General features: G+C 40.4%; 1 pseudogene across 1 annotated transcript; it reads left to right on the top strand.

The window, feature by feature from the left end:
• The first annotated feature begins 1,184 nt into the window (after window positions 1-1,184).
• On the top strand, window positions 1,185-19,167 carry LOC309601754 (betaine--homocysteine S-methyltransferase 1-like; annotated as a pseudogene). The gene is made up of 8 exons: window positions 1,185-1,223; window positions 5,254-5,386; window positions 10,193-10,311; window positions 12,324-12,515; window positions 13,114-13,260; window positions 14,747-14,929; window positions 18,458-18,686; window positions 18,967-19,167. The product of its transcript is annotated as a betaine--homocysteine S-methyltransferase 1-like (transcript).
• Window positions 19,168-23,327: the final 4,160 nt, after the last annotated feature.

A 23,327-nucleotide genomic window follows, 5' to 3' on the forward strand; every position in this document is an offset into this window, starting at 1 on the left:
GAGGAGATGGAACTGGATCGGTCGTGTCTTGAGGAAAAAACCAACAGAAGACTGCGCTGTGGCCCTTGGGACTCCAGAGCACGCAGCCGCAGACCGATCGAAGTGGAAGAACGATGTTCGCGCCTTGTGTGCCTCCTGGCACTGAGAGAATTCAGATCAGATCAGATCACATGACTTTCAGCTCTTTTCAAACGTTTTCTTTCAAACGCAGGAGCCTGGTAAGAATCCGGGGAGCACCTTTCCTGTGAACTACGCGGTTCACCCAGATGTTTGCTCGTGCCAGGTAAAATAGGTCATTTTGTGCTCATCGCTATGGCCCAGAACACAACAGGAGGGATCTCTCTATACCAGGTCAGCTACTTACCCCGCGCTGAGTCTGGTCTTTGACAGAGAAATGCGAGGCACGGGGGGAGGGGGGGGTGGGAAATGCACCTCCTGCCCACAAGGAGAGGCCTTCGCGGCCCGGTGACCCTGACCGGCACCTGGTGGAGCACTGCAGGCCGGCAGAAGGAGCTGTATTCCCCTTACCTTCCCCCCCCCCCGCCCCCCGCCAGATAGCTTTACACTTCTGGGGCCGCGCCCTGGGGCAGCACCGCCCGCGCGGAGGCCACGCGCTGAGAGCCGTGACCGTTAACAGCTCCTCTGCCAGCGCCTCCCCACCGCATCCCGCCCGGAGCTCCTCACCGCCCCCGCGCCCAGCCCGGCCCGGCCCGCGCGTGCCCGCGCCGCCGCCGAGGGGCCGCAGGGCAGCCGCGGCGGCGGCGGGGGGGGGGGTCGGGCCGGCCGCCGCGGCGGGAGGTCGCAGCCGTCGCAGGGCTCTCCGCAGCACCGCGCTCATCCCGCGCGCAGCCCGCCCGCAGCAGGGATGGAGAGCGCTGGCCAGCCCCTTGGCCGAGGGGGCAGCCCGGAGGAGCTACCGGGCGCCTCCCGATCCCCACCCCCAGTGCTCGTCCCCGAGCCAGGCGGGGGCGGTGGCGGGAGGGGGCGGGTCAGTCCCGGGCCGTGCCAGGGCGCCCCGCGGAGGCAGGGGCCGGGCCGGCCGGGGGTGTCGCTCGCAGCGCTGCTCACCGCGGCCCGCCTCCTCCCCGCGTTATAAAAGTGCGGGCTGAGCGCTCGGGTTATCTTCTGCTTCGTGCCGAGTCGTCTGGGTAGTCTCAGGTAGCCAGCGTCCTTTGGCGAGGAAAATGCTGCCGATCAGGAAGACCACGAAACAGGGCAAAAGGATAATTCCCCCACCTCCCTCCCCTGCTCGGCCCCGGTCCCCTGCTCTCGGCGGGCCCGTTCCCCTGTCCGGCGTGGGGGCAGCGGCGGGCGCTGGGAGGGGTGCCCCTGCCGCGGTGCGGGCGCTGCCCTAGCGGGACCACGCGGTAGGGCAGAGGCAGCCTCGCGCCGGTGCTGCGAGGCGCGCAGGCGGGGAGCGGCGGGAGCTTCCCAGCGGCACAGGGCAGAGCTCGACTCTGGGTCGGGCTGGGGCTCCGCTGTACCCGGCCGCCTCTCCCGCCCCCTCGGGGTCCTGCCCGGAGGCTTTCCTGGGGAGCTGCTGCAAAACTGGCACAACCCGCAAACCGCACTTAACCTCCAAGTAAGGTACTCGGTATTTCTGCGGGTAAGGGCATATTGTGAAAAGCTAAAGTAAAGACGTAATAATAACTATACCTATTCAGCATCAAACCATTAAAGACATTTGGACACTGTTATGAGATAGATAGATTAGATTCAACTTAATGCTGTAACAGCTCACAGAATCTTGATTTCTCTCAACACATAGACTGAAGCCACCAAAGTTCAAAACCATTTTGCTTAATATTATTTGATATGCAAACTAAGCAGTGCTCACAACACATTAAAATTGTAAATATTGTAAGCATAAACCTTCATTGGATGGGATTCCTGTCTCCAGCGTCCTGACAACTCTAAAAGCCCCAAATTGCTCTTCCCTTTATTTATATGACTGAATACCAACAGTGTTTGTAATAGGAGCGCAGTCTCCAATATATGCATGCCCTTCGCACTCTCATTTAGCTAAAGAAATAAGCCAGTATAAAAGGTTATTCAGGCATCAGCCATTCTGGCCATCAAGATAAACATTTGAGCAATATCTAAATCAGACTCTCTGACATATACCAGTACTGCTACCCTGCAGTGCTGCTTGGGAGGGTCAGTGGAATCATGTATTCTACCTTCTGTTTGGAAGGACAGTATTATTAGTAGGACACTGGACACTTCTTACTCAGAACTGTTTTTATTTGGTTTTATATGTAGCATATAAGTCTAGAGTAAGAGAACAGAAGGATATGGGAAGAAGTCTATGAACTCTATGCCTTTCAGGTAGCTCAGTTATAAAGGAAGGAGGTGAGGAGGTATTTGTTCTGCTGCTTATTTTTTGGCACATGCCACCTAACTTCAGACACCTAGCAGAAGGCAATTGCCCTAGGTTCTCCTACAGGCAATGGACAGAGATAAGCCTTTCTTGAGGGCTCACTTAAGATCTGAATAGTTATTTTGAGATGCTTTTTTTCTCTCCACCGATGGAAAGATAGGATATAGGTAGACCAAGCAGGCTTTTCACTTATATGGTTCGGTTACATTCTTAAAGTTGGTTGGGGGAATATCTTCATACAGTCATTTGCACTCCTTCCGTGGATAGATGTATGGACTGTGGTGCAACTTTGTTCATGGTAGCAAAAGTGAAGCAGTGAAAAGATGGCTCAAAAAAGCCCTGGTTAGCTTTTTACAGATACTATTTCTTGTTATTTAATACCAGATCTGTGTACTACTGGATCACTTGACAGTACAATTTTGATCTGGATTGGGCACAGTTGTAGTTCTCTGGGGCAGAACAAAACAATGTTGATGCTGAACTCATGCTAGCTATATGCTGTTTGAACCAATGGTATTTTATCCAGTATAGATAAAGTAAAAATGGTGTGAAGAGATGATATCAGACCTATAATAAAGTCTGCAAAAAAGTTATTTCCATTTTGAGCCAATCTGAACTGACAAAGTAAGTTTAAGCACTTTGTGCTTTATAGTTATGTCACCTGCTATTAGATGCCCTGATGCTAGGTTTAATATATCACAATATATTATATATTAAGATACCACAATCTATTCAGTCATGGCTTATGTTGCTTCTGTGTGTCAAAAGTGAAGATTATTTTAAAGTGCAGTTTAAAAAAGCTAGAACTGTGAAGGGAAACTGCTGTTAAATCCTAGAAGGGACTTGAAAAAAAAAACCTGTTGATTGTAGTGCATTTAAATATATCTATATATTGTGTCAACATGTATCTATTGTAATGTAATCTTCAGTTAACAAGCAACAACTGAGGTTGCTTATACATTTAAGATTTTTTTTTTTTGTTTTCCCCTCTGCACTCCTGTTCTCTGCATATTAAACTTCTGAAGCAGGCTCTGTCTGTAAAAGATTCCTTGGCAGGCAGAGGAAGCAGGGACTCAACCAGTGATCCCTTGGGTGCCTTTCTCTGGCCCCATTTGAGGCATTCTGTTACAACTGCAAATTAGTTAATTGCAAACACAATCTTTACAAAGCCTCCTGACATTTACACTTACAACAGAATTGCCCTAATAGACAGGCACGACTTGTAGACTTATTGAAAATTACTGAGTTTTGGAGACTGAGTATTGTAGATTGAGTTTTGCCCTGGTCCTGCTGAAATAAAGATAAAAGCTTGCACTTTTTCTTAACGTTGTAAAGTTAATTACGTCAATATTTTGGAAAGTCCAGAATGTGCAATGGAATGTGATGCAGACATCTGCAAGCCAACACTTGGCCTAGCTCATATATCTGCACAGCAACACTGTGCAGAGAAGCCCCATCACCTTGCTGCTATGTCAGTGCCTGGGCCAAAAACGCCGACCCTCTCAGCCAGGCTTTGTGGCCTCCAAGTAGCCTTACACTGCTATGCTTGGTACTGGAACTGGCATAGTTGGCACAGTGCACCTTCTTGTTGGAAAGGCATACTCTCATGCTGCCTAAAGGGCAGTGCTGAGATGTTATAAGTGTTTTTCTTTCCTGGATGTATGGTGTGAGATAATTGAATGAATGAAGGAGAAATTATCAAGAAAGATAATCTACTAAAGGTTGGAGGCTAATTGTTAAAAAACCCTTCCTCTCAACACAAAAAAACACACTCAACTCTATGTCCGCAAGGTGCTTTTTTTTCCCCTACTCCCTCAAATTTCATCTACTGAAACGCTAGTAGGCCATCAGGAAAAGATAACTATGGACAGCAATTTCAGTCTTACCTTTGATTTTTTAAAATCTTTTTCTGTACCCACTACCTTTGTTAATGTAATGGGTCTGCATTAATCCACTTTTTAAAGTCAAATAGAATTATGTTTGTAATCTACTGGCAGAATTTAGTACTATTTAGTATAACAGCAAGGTACTTTTTTGAAAATTTGAACAATCCAATGAAGCAATGAAAGGAATACAAAAAATAATATGTATTAGGTGCAATCAATATATTTTGTATTCATGTTTTTCATTTTACAAAAAAAAATAATTACCACTTTCCTTGTGTTAGTGTAGAGTTCAAGGCAGAAGCAAGGTTAATCACAGGGTGCTGTAAGGTTTGTAATTTGGCATCTTAAAACATTTCTGGGCTGTGCAAAAGAAGCAGGATTTTCTTTCATTTTGTAAGTCTAGGTAAGGAAACCCAGGCCAGTGAAAAGTCTGTCAGAAAATGGAGGCCAGCATTCTGAGATGTGTCTTATTTGCTAGGAAAATGTTACATGCTTACTTTTTTTGATGCTTGTTGTGCCATCTTGTGTCACAAGCTACTTGTGCTGAGGCTCTGTCATGATGGCATTTGTAGCTAAAGAGCAAATGAGCTAATGAAGAGGTCAGTGATACTAGTGTTTCATTTTAAAAAGTTTCACATATATTTTACAGGAGAATTTGAGACTGTGTTTTACTTTCATAGGAATGGAATTAGACCATTGACTTCTAGTTCTGGGGACTATATCTCTGGAATACAATAAACTGAATAATTAAAAGTCTTATGTAATATATATGCATATATTAACGCCTTATGTTGTAAAACAGATCACCTACTATTCTTTAAAGAGAATTTCAAGAAGGAAATGGATTACTTCTTATTATTATGGCAAAGATGTTTCTGGTAGCCCACAAATAATTATATCTGCTTTGCAAATACAGGAAATGTCAACAAAGGAAGCCCACAAAACTGAAGAACTGTAATTATTAACCTTTCTTCCTGCTTTCTGCAGGGTATTCTAGAGCGTTTAGATGCTGGAGAATTTGTGATTGGAGATGGAGGATTCGTCTTTGCTCTTGAAAAGAGGGGGTATGTAAAAGCTAGGCCTTGGACTCCCGAAGCAACGGTAGAACACCCAGAAGCAGGTCAGTTTTACTGGGAAATGGTGATTCTATAGTGAAGGTAAACATGGTTGGATAAATAATAAATATATAGGAACTTGTAGTGGGTTGCTTGACAATGTAGAATTACACACTGTTAAGAATAGTCTAAGAATCTATAGACCCCCTAATCATCGTACCCCTTATTCTTGCTCTAACACTGGTCAAAAGCAGTTGGTTGGGAAAGAATATGAGTAGTGCAAACATACAGTGATACCTCTCCAGAATGCTTTCCCAGTCTTCAGTAATTTGTAACCCAGGGACTTTTTGACACAGATATGGTATCTTTGTATTTAATAACATTCAGTGATTTCTCTCTCATGGACATGTCCAGTCTGTCCTTGAGCTGATATCAAGTTTATCCTTCACAACATCTTGTGACAAAAAATTCTGCAGTTAACTATCTGTTTTGTTGTGTTCTGACCATTATAAATGAATACAGTTTGTTTATTAATTCCTTCAGGAAAACGGCAGCTTTTAATAAACAATGGAATGGAAGAGGAGTATTTAATGTATCTGGCTCCACTGTGAAATGAGGATTGATAAACCTCATAAGAACCTAAGAATTGCAATAAAATTGCATCAGTTGCTGTGCCAAGGGTGTTAACTCAACTTCTGCCTATCCCATTTAATGGAGTGACTGTCTACAGTGGAGGGGGGCAAAATGAGCAATCATTCTATGCCTTACAGCATAAAGATTATAGTGTTTAGCATAAATAGTGCAAAAGCAGGTGCTATTATCTATTTATGTATGCTTCATTACAATAAAGCATTTGCCCTAGTAATATCATGTGCAGTTAATCCCACAAGCTAATTCAGAATGTCCTGGGAAAAAAATTTTCTTTGTTCTGTCTTAAGTGTATGTCCTTCCAAATTAGTCTTTTTCCTCTATAAAGGGGGAAGAAGGAAGAAGAGGAGAAGGAGAAATAGAGATCTTAGCCCTCTCTATTACATTGCTTTGTACACCTTACCTATTTTTTCCCCTAATCCTTCTCAGCCTTCAAGTGTTACTTTGTGTAGCATGCCTAACTTAGGGTCATGGACAGCCTTAGATAATGCAGTGCTCCAGCAAAGGTTTAAAGGGTGATGACCTAATTTGTTGAACCTCATCTCCCAAAAATACATCCTATCACCTCTCTCTTTCTCTCCACCTGTACCTTTTTCTGCCCCTGCGCATTCCATCTTACAAATCGTAGCGCTTATACCATGCTCTTTGTTTCCCCTTTGCTTATTTCTTTTGTACCACAAAAGTCTTTGACCCTCTCCACATGCCTTCTCAGGAAGTGTAGGTCTCGGTCCATGGGGAATGCAAGACATTACCTTACATAGAGGCAGTTGCAGATGGCTTAAATAGGCTAAATTGGCACACAGATTTGTTTTAAACAAGTGATCAGTAGTCATAGGTTAGCCCAGCCTTCTAAGAATTACTACTGATTTGCTAGAACATATTGCTCATGCCTGTAACATAACACTTTTATAAGCCCTTTGTAGGCTATTTATAAATACACCCTTAACTGGAAATGTGTTCATTTCTTTCAGTGCAGTGTGCTGCCTCCCCTCTGTTATTGCTCTTTGCTCCTGCATGCTCAAGGGTCATGTTATTTTGAAAGCAGGTGTAAAGAACAGAAGGACCAACTGTCTGAGCCAGCTGGTGTAAAAAACCATACAACTACCGGCCCTTCTTGTCTTTGTAAGGAATGAGGGAGGTTCTGAGATTGCAGCAAGGAATGATGGAGGAAAAAAAAAAAAAAAGAAAGAAAAAAAAAAAAAAGTGAGTTGAAGGCCATTATCTCCGTTACAAGGGAGGAGAAGTTTTGCCAGACTGACAAGTTTAGAAATGAGATCTAAATATTTCTTCTGAGCCAGATCAGGTATCTGAGCTACTGCTCTGTACTGAGCAATATGCATATGCACTTACTGCCCCCATCTGCTGTTAGCTTAAGTCTGTGTCTTTTGTGAAATGTCCAACTCATGGTAGATTGAAATGAAAACTCAGTGTTGTATGTCTGACTCCTAAAATGCATCAAATTTAATAATTGTTTAGCCTCATATGTGGCTGTTACCTCATTTCTCAAATAGTGGAAGAAAACATAGCTTCAGTAACATGCTAGAAGTCACACAAGAAGTAAATTAGAGTGGTTTGGGTTTTTGATAGCATCATGCAGACTACTGTGGGCTTGATAATACTAAGTGTATTCTAGTGGTAAAAATGATTTGCCTGGGATTGAATGAGATTCAGGCTGATACTTTACTTATAATGCTATTCTTTCCCTCCAAATGCAGACCCATTCAAGAGTCTGCTGTTCACATACCTGATAGTTTGGGATATAAAGTTCCTTATTCATACGTGTTAGATTATGTTTCATTTGCCTACCAATGTCTCCATCCTTATTCACACAAATCCCAAACATTCTTCTAGGAATGCAGGAACCATATTTAAAGAGCACTAACCATGGGGGTAAATAAATCTAGTTTATTATGGAAATGTCATAAAGCATTTGTGAAAATATTTGTAGATTATTTTTTCCTTTTCACATTTCCTGACTAGTGTTCATCAATGATTTTTCATGGGGGCGAATAGAAAAACAAACTACAGAACACTAGAAACATACAGAGACAGTCCTTTTAGTTGGGCTCAGTAGCCTGTTTTAATGATGTAGGAAAAAGAATACTCTCTGCACTAGGAATGTTTTGACTGTGTAAAGGCTGTAAAACTGAAATTTGATCCCGATAGTTCAGGCAAATTCCAGGGACTCTTTGAATTGTAGCTCTGCTAGAATCTATGTTCCTGGATAGTTCTTTGTGACTGCTGTGTTAAATCACAGTGTGGTTACCCAAGGCTGTAATTAGAAATGAAATACTGTACTAGTAGAGAAAAGCAAGGGACACCACACTGTTCCTTCACTGAAAGCAGATGTGCTGCTGTGTGTGCAGATTGACTCTAGCAACTCAGACTACCGTTTGAGCTTCTCTGGCATAGAATGCTGTGTTTGTTGTAGCTGAAGGCAGTAATTTTATTCTCGTGACACATTAACATGTTTCCCTAATGACACAGATTGTCTGTAGACAATGAGGTATGATGAACCAAGACTTCAGGAAAGCTTTTCCAAACATCTGCCATAGAAACTGCAGTGTTCTCATGTCTCTATACAATATCTAGGGAATAAATTATTCCTGTATTTGCTATAAGCTGTTGAGCGTTTTAACTCTGTTTTACATGATAAGTAGTGTTCTAGAAATTATTATAATTATTGTTTTGTGGGTTGTTGTGGTTTAGCCCCAGCCACCAACTAAGAACCACACAGCTGCTCGCTCCCTCCCTTCTCCCTGATGGGGTGGGGGAGAGAATCGGAAGAGTAGAAGTGAGAAAACTCATGGGTTGAGATAAGAACAGTTTAATAACTGAAATAAAATAGTAGTAATAATAATATTATTATTAAAGCAAGTAATGCATGATGCAACTGCTCACCACCCACTGACCGATGCCCAGCCAGTCCCCGAGCAGCGATCCCTGCCCCCCGGCCAACTCTCCCCAGTTTATATACTGAGCATGACATCATATGGTACGGAATAGCCCTTTGGCCAGTGTGGGTCAGCTGTCCTGGCTGTGCCCCTTCCCAGCTTCTTGTGCACCTGGCAGAGCATGGGAAGCTGAAAAAAGTCCTTGACTAGTGTAAGCACTACTTAGCAGCAACTAAAACATCAGTGTGTTATCAACATTATTCTCATCCTAAATCCAAAACACAGCACTGTGCCAGCTACTAGGAAGAAAATTAGCTCTATCCCAGCTGAAACCAGGACAGTATCCACCCCTTATTCTATACCATCTATGTCATGCCCAGGTCCTATCCTTTCCAATACATTCCAATTAATCACCACCACTTTTCCAGTCTTTTGATATGTACACACAGATATCATTCCCTTAGTCCATGGGCCATCCCTCTAAAATGTCCGTTGAGTTCATTCGGTCCATGACTTTGGGCTTCATCTCTCATAACAGTCCTATAGGGCAGGAGAGATGGTGTGTGGTGTTGGGTTGTTGCATGCTGAAGCCAGTTATGGTTCTATCACCGCTGCACTTTGCTCGGTTCCATCAAAGTTCATTCTTCATTAATCTGGGTGATTCTTACTGTGATTCTGTTGATATAGCATATAGCCACCATAGAAGTGATGACATACAGTATTATATAGCAATTAACATCATACCATTCAGTTCATTGGCTATTTTCACCCAAAATCAAATCCCCTTGAGGTACACATTGCAGTGCATGTTTCGCATTCATGGATAACCTGTGCAATAGCGTCCATGGTCAGGTCCAGCCCTCGATCGCGAGCCCATTTGTCTGTTGCATCTCTTCCTTGATGGCCTGAGGTGTCATGGGCCCACCGAGCTATAAACAATCCACCCTCATGTTGCCAGTCCAGATCCACCTGAGCCACTTCAATCTTAGCAGCCCGATCCACCTGCTGGTTGTTTTGATGTTCTTCAGTGGCCCGACTCTTGGGTACGTGAGCATCTGAATCTACTGATGAACTAAATATAGAAATCTTCAGTCATTCTTAGCAGAGAATAACTAAGAAGGAAGTTTTCTACCTAATGTTCTAAGAGTGGGAAGAAAGGAATTCTACACAGACTGGGGTACTGCTTCTACTCCCTCATAATGGCTCTTCTAGTAAACACAGTATCACTTCTTTTACAGTAACATTAATTCAATAAACATTTAGTTTTGGGATAATAATAGTAATAACTGTACCAAACATCTCTTCTTTGTCTCTTTTAATTCTTTGCAGTTTGTCAGCTTCACCGGGAATTCCTCAGAGCTGGATCCAATGTTCTGCAGGCATTCACATTTTATGCCAGTGAGGACAAACTAGAGAACAGGGGCAATTATGTAGCTGAGGAAATAAGTGTGAGTAAAATACTATTTTGATGGAGATATGAAATAAGTGTATTCATTTCAAAAGGTTTAATAGAAAGAATTATCAAGTATTTTCACAGTTTGTCATAACAGTTTTGGTTATATTTGAGGACCAAAGAATGAGATGGTGCAATTTCAGAATTTGGAATAGTAAGAAAGACAAGGTTAAAGGGGAAAGAAAAAAAAAAAAATAACAAAATGGGGCAAAGATGAAGAGAGGAAAAAGGATGCCCACATCTTATTTTTCCCATCTGAGGAGATAGTTTACTGGAGTTTTCATACAAAGTATAGGGAGGACTAAATGCACAGAGAGCAAAATCAATTGTAAAAAAAGAAATGCTTTAGCATCCAGAGAAACAAATCAACTGCAAAAATGGTGAAGAATCCTGGAGAATAATGACTTGCTAATAAGAACTGAATGTTTTTTTAGGACCATGTCTTCAATAAAATATCAACTAAAAAATCCAAGGTATACACTGTGGTCAGTATTCCCCTTCTCATGTGTAAGGGTAATCTGGTACAGTAACAGAAGTACTGTGTTGGTGTTTTCTTACCCCCTACACAGAGGAGTTGTAGGATGTTGGGTGCCTTCACTAGATGCAGGCCCCATCTCCACTGGGACTTCTGGCACAAACATTTCTAGATAGTTCCTTTGAGACTAGAAGATTTGTCGTTGGGTGTTTTCTCTGATCTTTTCCCCTTTGGTCCTATTGTCTATTATTTCAGCCTCTGGAAAATAGAGAAGATTCTCCAGGGCGCAGAGAGGAAGGAATATATTTATGTGAAGATATCCCAAGTCAGAAACTAGAGCAATCTGGACACTAGGGAAACACTTGAGGCTTAATTAAGAGGTTAAGACATTAAAATGTCATATGACCAAATTTATCTGAAATGCTGTACCTTTACATTCAATAGATGCAACATCGAAATGTCTGAAGTGATATCCCAGAAACATAGTGCCTCTGGAACTAGCCATGCTGCAACGAAAAATGATAAGAGGGGTTGGGAAAGCAACTGGAAACTGGAATGCATTGCAGCAAAACTTTCAAGCTTGATTTGCTGCCAGTTCTAGAAGCAGTTTCCTCCAGGCTCTAACTGGTTTATGGCTCCAGCTCCTGGTGTTCCCAAACACGTACCTGAGCAGAAGTGCAAATGGAAGACACTCTGTCAGCAATAGCCTTAAAAATCATCTGGATGTTTTGAGGCAGCCATGGAAAACTTCAGCTGAGAGAAACCTATGTAGATTCTAAGTAGCCCATGGGCCACAAAGAAACCTGCTCTAATCAGTCCTTGTTATCTATCCCAAATAATGATTCTTTTCCAAAAATCTTTTTTTCCCAGCTTAACCTCTTTCACAAGCTGTTCTAGTCATCCTGGTTTGGGTATACAGGGAATGTGTCTTTCAGTCTAGGTGATTAATTAATCATATATAGTGATAAGTTTCCCTTTGCTATTCTTAAATTGGTAACTTTAACATCAGGTAATTAATGACATCCTTTTAAAAGTGCCTTAAATGACTCTATATCATATCATAGCTTAAATTTTGAAAATTATCAAAATACTAAAATAATACATTAAGAAACAGAATGAAAAATCAATTGAAATTACTACTCTTTTTTTCCATCCACAAAATCTCAGAATAGAAGCAGACACTTAAGTGTAACTAACTAACTTATTTTCTAAGAGGAAAAAAAAATTCTGCTTCACACCAAATATTTGCTTTTTTATAGACTATTTGTGTAAGATGTATTAAAGGTAATATGTTTTTGTATTAGTGTTTGATAATATGATAACTTATAAGTTGCAAGAAATCTGTTTCTTAATGTTTGTTATTTTTTTGAAAAATGCTGATCTTCCTAATCAATATTATAGAAAAATACATTTAAATTATAAATGAATATGAAGAAGTCATTATGGCTTTTGACTCTTTTGTCCTTTTTGTGCTCTGAAATTACATGCATATCTCTGACCAGGTAAAAATGATGTAATCTATATTCATATAGTGCCAGAAAGTGAATGAAGCTGCTTGTGACATTGCAAGAGAAGTGGCTAATGAAGGTGATGCTTTAGTGGCTGGAGGACTCAGTCAAACACCATCATACTTAAGCTGCAAGGATAAAGCAGAGGTTAAAGCAGCCTTTCGAAAGCAACTAGATGGCTTTATGAAGAAGAATGTTGACTTCCTAATTGCAGAGGTAAATCTGTAAAAAAGTACATGCCTTCAGCTGGCACAGTGTGTTAACTTTAAGATGTCTAGTCTACTTTAGGGAATACAAGTATATATTGCTTCCTTCTTTAAAATTTTCTGTTATACTTTTATTCCAGTAGAATCAGATGTTTTCTAAATGCACAGCAGTATCTGCAAGCGTCCTAGAATAGGACCTTGAACCCTAAATTTCTATCATCTCAGTCAAGTCAAATTCTGTACCAGTACAAAGAGGATAGATTAATGTGATCTTGATTAGTTCCTGTTTCCTCCTGTACTCCGTAAGTAACCAACCCATGGTGACTTTTCTAGATGAAAATAGTTCTTCAGGGATAAATCCCTGATTAACCCCCTGTATGGGCATTCTTATTCTGAAACATGAGTATCTTTTTATTTTGGATTTAGTTTTCCTTCTGACTTTTTAAAATCCTTTTTTAACTGTGTGGTCAGTGAACTCAACTGAATTCTGTTAGTGTAAATCAGAAAAGAATCAAGTCATTGTATTGCTGGTGAATTTGGGGTCTGGATTAATGTGTTTATGTTTCATCTCCAAGAAACGAAAGTAGTCCACTTTTAATTTCTTTCAGTATTTTGAACATGTTGAAGAAGCTGTCTGGGCTGTTGAAGTCCTAAAAGAATCTAGGAAGCCAGTTGCAGCTACAATGTGCATTGTCCAGAAGGAGACATGCATGGCGTGCCCCCCGGACAATGTGCTGTCCGACTGGTAAAGGCTGGTAAGAATCTGTTTTAATCTGCACTTTAAAAGTATGGAACAAAGTTAAGTCCTTAATCATTGAGATAAATGGATGTGTATCTCAAGTAGATAGCTTCCCAATTATACTTGATGAAAGTTTTGAGCCTGTGGAAGAGTTTCTATGTGTACTTTACTAGAGCAGTCTTGTAAAAAAAAGTATGAAAATGCAGCTATAAAATCCTTATTAACCAGGATGGTATTGGGAGCAATAGCCACAGGCAGCTGATACTGAGTAGAACAAAATCCTAAAACTATTCAAAGTTGATTACAGACCCAGCCCCAAATTCTGGGCTCAGGATTATGAAACATAAGCAGAATCCAAAGCCGCCTTTGATTCTCTGCTCATGTTTTTAGAAATGTGTGGAGCACAGTTCAAATCCAGGATGAGAGAATAAGAGAATGAAAAAATTAATCTTATTGCCTATCAAATGCTGTGTTTTCTGCAGGACAAAGGGAAGGGCAGAAGGAATTAATCAGGGGCATGATGGACCGACCATACAGGGGTTTTATTATATCTGTTCTGAACTACTCTTTTCCTTTGGAGTTAAGAGTTGAAATCCAAAGGCAGAACCTGTGTTAGGAACCTGTTAGCTATTTGTATATGTGGCTGTACATAATCAGTCTTCACTGATTGAGCACTGATGAGAAAAGCAACTGCATGAGGGTGGGAGATGTGATTCCTCATCAGGAAGGTAAAGAGTGCAACTGAGATGTAAATGGAATGATCAGCCTCAGGAGAGTTGAGGCTGGCTCTAATCCAACTACCTTGTTGTCGTGGTTTAACCTCAGTCGGCAACTAAGCACCACACAGTCACTCGCTCACCCTCCTCCCCTTCCTGGTGGGATGGGGGAGAGAATTGAAAAAAAAAGTAAAACCTGTGGGTTGAGATAAAGACAGTTTAATAGGACAGCAGGAAGAGAAAATCATCATCATCATCATCATCATCATCATCATCATCATCATCATCATAAAAGAATATACAAAACAAGTGATGCACAATGCAATTGCTCACCACCTGCTGACCAATGCCCAGCCTGTCCCCGAGCAGCGATCCCTGCCCCCCGGCCAACTCCCCCAGCTTATATACTGAGCATGACGTCATATGGTACGGAATAGCCCTTTGGCCAGTGTGGGTCAGCTGTCCTGGCTGTGCCCCTTCCCAGCTTCTTGTGCACCTGGCAGAGCATGGGAAGCTGAAAAGTCCTTGACTAGTGTAAGCACTACTTAGCAGCAACTAAAACATCAGTGTGTTATCAACATTATTCTCATCCTAAATCCAAAACACAGCACTATGCCAGCTACTAGGAAGGAAATTAGCTCTATCCCAGCTGAAACCAGGACGCTTGTGTTCATAGTGCTGGTGTACAGATGGACTGCTCTGCTTATGGAGTGCTGTGGCTAAGAACTTTCACCTCCCACTTCCTAGGGAGATGTGACTTGAACTTATTTATTTTCCTCCTCCTAGGTGCTTCTATTGTTGGAGTCAACTGCCATTTTGACCCAGATACCTCCCTGGAAACTGTGAGACTGATGAAAGAGGGCTTGCACGCTGCTAAACTGAAAGCTCACCTGATGTCCCAACCACTTGCTTTCCATACACCTGATTGTGGGAAGCAAGGATTTATTGACCTTCCAGAATTTCCCTTTGGTAAGACAAGGGTATCTTTTTTTTTTTTTTTTTAATTTATTTACTGTCTGTTCCTTTTTTTCCCCTAGCTTTTAGCAAAGCTGAAACTGCAAGGCATCCTCCTGTACAATAGGATCAGTCTCAATTATCCTGTCTGGCATTCTGCATAGATGGATTGGGTTAAAGATCATCCAGATAATGAGAGTATTTCAGCAGTATCACAGCATGTGACTGAAAGTGAAATTATGATGAAAACAGTTAAAGTGCCACAACCTAAATCAATTAAAAAAAAATGTTGTTTTTTTTTTCTTGTGCTATAGAACCTTGTTCAGGACAGCTGTAAAATAGTCCAAAGAAATTAACAAGAGCAAATACACTAAAAACAACCCAGACTTTAAATGCCTTTGGACTGGAGCTCCCCAGCATTCTCGGTTGTGACGTCTAGCCCATGAGCCCTATAATGTTTACCTGCATAGGGATTTAATGTATAATGCATATGCGGAGCTGGATCATTAGTATAGGTGCATGATTCTTGCACTCATAATGGTTCAGTCTTGCAAGTGTAACTGTCTAAGATAAGTGAGATTAGAGAGAAAGCAGAAGAGGGAATATGTTCTTTGATGTTGCTTACAAATGGATTAGCAGTTTGGAGATGGATTCATCACTCTTATGCTCAGCAGAAATTCTACCCAAAAGACCGAAAGATTCAGCCACTTTATGCGTATATAAGGCTTGTGTATTTAGGGCTTATTCCCACCTGGGATGTAGAAGGTCACATCCTCTTAAGATAAGAGGAAAAAAGCAGCCTAAACATTTTAAAATTGATTAGAAAAATGCCTTCATTTTCAGATATCATACATTCTTCTTTTCAAGATCAGCCTATAAAATAAGGTATTAAAACAACTGAAACTTGAATTTTTAGGAAAAAAAAAAAGATATGGATGTGATTTTCAGGAAGATATTTTATTTTAAAAGTCCTCTCTACGTAAATGAAGGAAAAAGAATAAAGCATGAGCCTGAGGCATTCATTAGATAATAACAACATGTCTGGGTTCTGAAAATACTCTGGGATGTTTAAAAGTGTCAGGAACTCATTTATCCTATTCATTCCTTCGTATAACTCCTCTGATTGCAAGCAAAAATGATAGAACAGATGCAGTAAGTAATCAAGTTAATTGAAGGATTCACTCTTTGGTTTGTTATGGTTCTTGGTTTGTATGTTATAAGCAAACTGTATGAGATGTCAGTTTTCAGAAATTTCATGAGTCAATTGGAGAAGCCTGGTTCTGTGAATGTTTGCACTACCCAGAAGGAGCAACTGATCACTTGATGGCAGAGAAGTAGTTTGGTAAATCATTGTTAAACTGACCCAGTTGACTCTGCTTTTTGTGGAAGGCAATATGCACAAAGAGGCATTTAGGTATTTGAAGTGTACATAACCTCTGTACAGGCCAACAAGATCTCAGTTTCTAGAAAAGCATTGGCTATGTTGTATTGGCAAACTCCAGCATCTAGATACCAGCAGTATTTATTTATCTTTAGAACTTTTTCCAGTTTTCTGTGTTTTCCCTTCTGTGTTACTGCAATTGCTCTCAAATGTCACCAGTTAAGCAAGGACAATGTTTTAGACAGAAAAGTCCTGGTCAGTCAAAGCATACCCAGTTATCTCAAGAGTAGACGTACAGAGGGGCTAAATCTAGGCGCACATTACAATCTTCTCATCAGAAGTTGATGAAAATTTCAATATCTTTTTACTGTAAATGATAACATAAACTGTTAAGCTAGAGATATTTAATTCTGAATAAAGCCAAGAAAAATACTGTACATTGACAGGCACGGAAAATAGAATGTTAGTCATTTTTGGGAGGGGGGAAGAAAACCCCACAAAACGTGATCTATGTGGCAACTTCTTTTCGTAGCATACTGCTTGTTTTCAATCACCATGTTTCACCATGTGTGGCCAGTTCTTATGGCGGAGTCTATCCATGTTTCTTCAGAGCTGTTAGGTTGGTGCTGTCCTTATGCTCCTGAAACACAAGGACTGATTGTGACAGGGTGGGTGACGGAGAAGACAGGGAAACACCCTATACTGTTCTCCTGGAGTTTAGTTGCTTATACGGGTATAAATTGAGTGCAAGATGCTGCATTCTTACTGTTGATCGTTTTGTATCAATTTTGCATTAGCTTTTTAATGATATATGAGAGACAAGGAAATCATGAATTGATGCTTCTGATGCTTTCTCTCACATCTGCAGGACTGTACACAAACTTTTATTTAAACAGCTTTCTAAGATAGCTTAATCTGGTTTTCCTTCTGATATTAGACCATCTATTTTTCCGTTGTCCAGTCTTTCCCTCTGAGACCAATAATTTTCTGTTTAAGACCATTTCATTTTTTTCCCTTCTGTTTTTTATTTTCTGACTCTGTCTCTTTAACTACTCACTGGACTTTGAGCAGATCTGCTTTGCATCACCTTCTTGCATATTAGGCATTTCTGGGACAGGATGTAGGAAGAAGAATCCTACTTCTGCTGTGGTGCTGGAACCTTACTACCTCACCACGGCTTCTTTGCCTAGAGGAATGTTCAGTGCCCAGACATCATGCTGCACTCTCCTCATAACCAAGCTGATTCATCTCCTGCAGATGTGCATAAAGAAGTGGGAGGATTTTTATTCCTTTATTCCTGTATTTTTATTCCTTCAAGTTTCTTCTCCAGTCCCTGGTCTTTTCTTTCCAGTTCTGCAACTCCTGTGCCTCCTTCCCTTTCAGGTGTGCTTTTCCTTGTTCTTCTCACTTTCTGTTCCTTTCCTTCCACACGTCTTTCCTCTCAGCTCTGGTGTCCCTCCGCTCTGCTTACCACAACCTGCAACACGAAGAGGGGTTCAAAAGAAAGGTTGCATCTTAGCCATCCTAAGTCATCTACACACAGAACTTTCCACAAGGAAGTGGCTTGAGGCAGCAAACTGCTTATGGATGGGCTTATAACTAAGTAAGGGATGGGCTAAGAAATAGCTACAGATCCCAGCTGTCAGCGAAACAACTGCCTGCCATTAGCTGGTCATGGAAAAAAGTGTAGTAAGCATTCCTGAGGAATAACAAGCAGGCTTATTCCTGTTGCAGGTAGGCTGATGATACCTTCTCCTTTCACAGATTAGAGTACTGTAATCAGATTTCCCAGATATTGATTGTTCATTAAGAACTCTTTGGACTTGTGGGCATAACATTGAAAGTGCTCCAGTACTTCAGCTAAGAACTCTGGCAGAATGGCAAGCATGTGACTTAGGGCTTGATCAGTCTCAGAAGATATTAGGTGCTGTTTTTCAAAGCCAAAGCAGCTTACAACAAGCATAGCTCAGCAAAGCATAACAGAATCTAAAAGCTAGACTCCTGAAAGTTTGCATTATTAATTCTAGCTCAGACAGCTCAAACATCTACATCTACAACCAGTTTTGCAAATAGTGTGCAAGTGTCTCAATAATGTGATTTCTTACAAAAAAATGCGGTGAACTGGAGCATGGTGAAAATTTAAGATATGAATGTCTTTGCAGGTCTGGAGCCAAGAATTGTAACTAGATGGGATGTTCAAAAATATGCAAGAAAGGCCTATGATTTAGGAATTCATTTCATTGGAGGCTGCTGTGGATTTGAGCCATATCACATCCGAGCAATAGCTGAGGAGCTGGCTCCTGAAAGAGGATTTTTGCGAGAAGCTTCTGAGAAACATGGCAGCTGGGGCAATAACCTGAGCATGCATACCAAACCCTGGGTCAGAGCAAGGTATGTATATCTGAACTGGAAAGCACACCAGCACCCTCCTTATAAAGGCTTACATTGATCCATGCAGCAGACTAGCTTAACCAATATGGAGGTCTAAATATAACCGTAAACATTCTGTGTTAATAATTTTGAAGAATTAAATTTGATCTGGGAGCAGTAAAAGGGGCAAAGGGGCAGTAGGAGAGCTACAAAAATTCTCATCCCTCTTCAAAATGAACATTTGGTCTGAATTAATGTGAAAGTAATGAAAGTTTTGTAATATTTCCTTTTCTTTCTTTAGGGCAAGAAGAGAATACTGGGAGAATCTGAGGCCTGCTTCAGGCAGGCCATATTGTCCTTCAGTCTCAAAGCCAGATGGCTGGGGGGGGGGGGGGTAACCAAAGGAACCAGAGAGCTGATGCAACAGAAAGAAGCAACAAGTGAACAACAGCTGAAAGAGCTCTTTCGGAAACAGTTGTTCCAATCCACTGCAGTTGTCTAAATGTTAGAATGATTTATCTACAGACCATCTCATGCTTCACAAGAAAAATCTGTGAAGATGAGTGCCCCGTTGATTTATCAGTTAACATCTAATGAAAGAGACAAAATGCAAAAATAATGTGATTACAGATTAATATGTCAAACTGATAATAAAATCTTTCTCTGGACGAATAGTTTAGAGAAGACACAGTCAGAAGGAGTTTTGGATTCTCATAACAACTGAGCTTCTTGTTAGCTAGGTGCCATCAACTGGGTAGACACAGAAATACGTGGAAAGTAATAATTGACTCAACTCACCTGTGAAAAGAGAAAAAGCCATCTATAAATACAGTATCCATGGACTTCCACTCCTGAGTCTGTTTTCAGTTTGGGATTATGTAGGAATTTCCTCAGGATTTGTTGAAGGCTACTTCAGGGACACACAAGCTGCCAATGCTTCAGACACACAGTTATCTGTAGCCACTTTCTTGACTTCAAGAGAATAAAAGTAAACTAGAAAAATGCATCTTATAAATGGAATCAAAAGATAAGGAAAATGAGAATGAGCTCTTGCAGGAATTTCTTACATGCAGGAGAAAGGTTCAGAGAACTTTTAGGAAAGAAAAATGACAGGTAAATAACTCACTGTTTTTGTCTCAGGGTACCATGTACACAAGATTTACTTCTCTGGAGACTAAAACGGTTAAGAGATTATTCTGAAATTTTGAAAAGTCAAATAAATTAAAAGTAATATGATGGAATAGTATTGTATTATCTTCACACCTTAAATCATGAGAGCTCAAACAGAATAACGTATCTCCAGTAAACCACTGTAATTTTCAAATGATCCAGCTGATTTCTGGATATCTCACTTGAAACACTTGGTTATCTCAAAATAGCATTTAAAACTGAAGCTTCCTAAAATATAACTCCTGTATATAAGCGTAGTAAAACATTCCATGATTCTGTTTAAGCTGATTGATTCAGTCTAGAGAAAATTAGCTATAAGAAGAGATGAAAAACCCTGTTAGGAAATAGATTAATCCACCTAAGTTAAGAAAACCCAAGGACATCTGTACGCTGAATTTGTTGAGAAGCGTTTTCTTACAAAGGATATCACTACACTTGGAAACCATAAAGGACACGTTTCCATAGTTAATTTTTGTGAATTACCACACAACTTTCAGATTTCTCTCTAGAATCCCATTCCCACCCATTCTACATTAAAGCCACTACTTTTATGAAAAATATGATTCTTGAAGTTAGAGTGTTGAAAGCTTTTGTTGGGCTACTTTTTATGTATAAGCTTATTTCATTATTTCTATCCGTGTTGATATGCTGCAGTTCAGGAAACTTATAAACATGCAACACTTTAGTGGGAAACTTCAAATATCCTTTTCAGACTGTTATTGGCAGACAGATTTTTAGAGAAAGCCATCTGCCTTCATCATGCTTATAACAAATTGAAATAGTTACTAGCTGGAATTTTTGCCTGAAAGCCAAAAGTAGACAAATCAAGAAAGTGGATATTTTAAAATGTAGATTATTTGGAAAGCATCCATGTAAGTATATATGCACTACATTAAACTTCTTCCTAAACCCTTCCGGAAGTTCTCCCTGCGTAAAGCAGAATAACGCAAAATCTGCAAAACAAAAGGGGCAGATCTTTGATCGCCACCAAAATGCATGCATGCAAAAGACATATGCATGATAAAGAGGCTTAAAATACAAGCTACAATTGCTACATAAGTGTTTTGAACGATCATTACCAGTTTAGAGACTTCCTGTGGCAAAGGATGCAGCTTGACCATCATACTATATGTAAGCAGCTGGACTGATTTTTTTTTTTAAAACAGTCCAAGCATATAAAAATTCCTATTGAAGTGAATGAGTTCACAACAGACTATTTAAGAACTATGGTATTTAAGAAGATGATAAAATATGATTTTAAGCACTTAATTTTAGATACTCAGTTTAAAAAGGGCCAAATTTTAACAGACACTAATCATGATGAGAAACACTGAAAAGGAGTTTTGAAGTCATTCAAACTAAGAGCTGACACAAGGGGGGAGCTATACAAGCCCTATTTGATTCATATCACAGGCTGGGCTTAGAAAGAAATTGACAATGGGATGAAAATAAGTTGACAGGGTGCTTTATTGATCACTACAGAAGCCCCAAACTCTCTGGGGGAAAAAAAAAAACAAAAAACCACAAAGCAACCAAAAAAAGGCAAAGCACGCAAGACTGAGAAGCAAAGTCAACAAAGCTTTATTTCCCATTTCTTTCTGTGTAACATTTTGGAGAAGGGTAAAGGAACTGTTAGATTTGTTAAAGCTTTCTAATGGCTTATTACATGACTTGTGAAGGAAATAAGACACAGGCTGGCAGCGCAATCCTAGGAAATTTGTTTCCTTAACAAAGCTTGCCTGAAAACTTAGATAAGTGGAAGTGAAAGAAGTTCACCTCCTATATTTAGTACCCTAAGGCAGGATCAGCTACTCATAGGAGATATTTGTTTAACCTGTTTAACCTGTGTGGCTATGCACCTAATGATGGAGCTTCTGTGCCAACCTCAGGCACTGTGGTAACGTCACTCTTCTTAACAAATTTTTCCTAATTTGACTATTCCTTGATGGGATTTAAATCCATTATTTCTTTTCAGCTCATTACAGACACGAAGAATTTATTCCCTTTGTCTTTGCTGAAGTCTTTTATGTATTTGAAGATTTGCATACATTCCTTGTTTCTCTCTCTCAATTGACCAGACCCTGTTCATTCGTTCTTTCCCTGTGGCCTCCGAGTCTGTGAATCATCATAAACCCAGAGATCACCTCCATCAGATCTTTTCTCGGCGCTTCCTAGCTCTATGTTTGTGGGGTTTTTTTTTGTTGGTGGTGTTGGTTTTTTGGGTTTTTTTTGGTTGTTTTTTTTTTTTAACCTGGAAGCAAAAGTGAAGCGATCTGAACCTTGGAAGTTCAGATCCGGAAGAGAAAATCCAAAGTCTTTGATATCTAAAGAATAAACCTTTACTCACAAGGCTGAATGTAAGGACAAGAGAGTGAGGAGGAAGGAGCGGCAGAGACAATGTGTAATGAACTGACCACAACCTCCATTCCCAGTCCACCTGTGCTGCTTGGGGGTAGGAGGTAGAGAAATCGGGAGTAAAGTTAAGCCCGGGAAGAAGGGAGGGGTTGGGGGAAGGTGGTTTAAGATTTGGTTTTATTTCTCATTATCCTACTCTGAGTTGATTGGCAATAAATTAAATTAATTTCCCCAAGTCGAGTCTGGTTTGCCTGTGATGGTAATTAGTGAGTGTCCTTATCTCGACCCATGAGCCTTTCATCATATTTTTTTTTTTTTCTCCCCCATCCAGTTGAGGAGGGGGAGTGATAGAGCAGCTTGGTGGGCACCTGGTGTCCAGCCAAGGTCAACCCGTCACACTGTTCTTTTGAGAAGAGAGTTTTCTAGGAGTCCTGCCGAATCTGAAATCTCCATGTACCACAAATTTCTTCCTAAAGCAGTTGGTAGCGCAAGGCTTCTTTTTCAACTCTATACACGAATGCAGTGGTAGGTTCAGCGACAATTTTTAACATTACAAGAAGTGGATTCATATAGCTGTCTTGTTCTACGCCACTGACTTTATAAAATATCTAACAAACTAATCTCATTTCATCCTGCAATGTGTTAAATTATTTTAAGTATAGATACCATTGAAATAGGATGGGCAGAATATTATCATAAAGTATATTATTTCAGCATCTTGCTTTACTACAAAAATTCTTCTGTATTACTTTTTCTTTATGTTCCACTTTATTGACAGAGATGTTATCTGACAAGTTTTATATGAGCTATCAACCTCCACTACATACAATTACATGGAATTATGATACTAAATTTGGTCAACAGTGTATACATCTGTATACACACAGCTCCTGAGACACACAGTAATCAATTAAATCCCAAATTTAGGAATCTGAAGATGGAATTTCCATATATTTTAGTCAACTTCACCTCAGAGCTTCTGTGTCCGGTAAAGGTGTAAATCTGAAAAGAAAAGCAAATTTGGGTAACAGGACTTGATGCAATCAGAGTGAAGGACAGTTGCAAAGAAATGGATTTCAAAGCAGATTCAAGAAATGTATGTTTGGAATAGGGAGACGAAGCACGATTCTATCATCT

The sequence above is a fragment of the Platalea leucorodia genome (assembly GCF_965183815.1).
Source record: "Platalea leucorodia genome assembly, chromosome: W".
Taxonomy (NCBI): Eukaryota; Metazoa; Chordata; class Aves; order Pelecaniformes; family Threskiornithidae; genus Platalea; species Platalea leucorodia.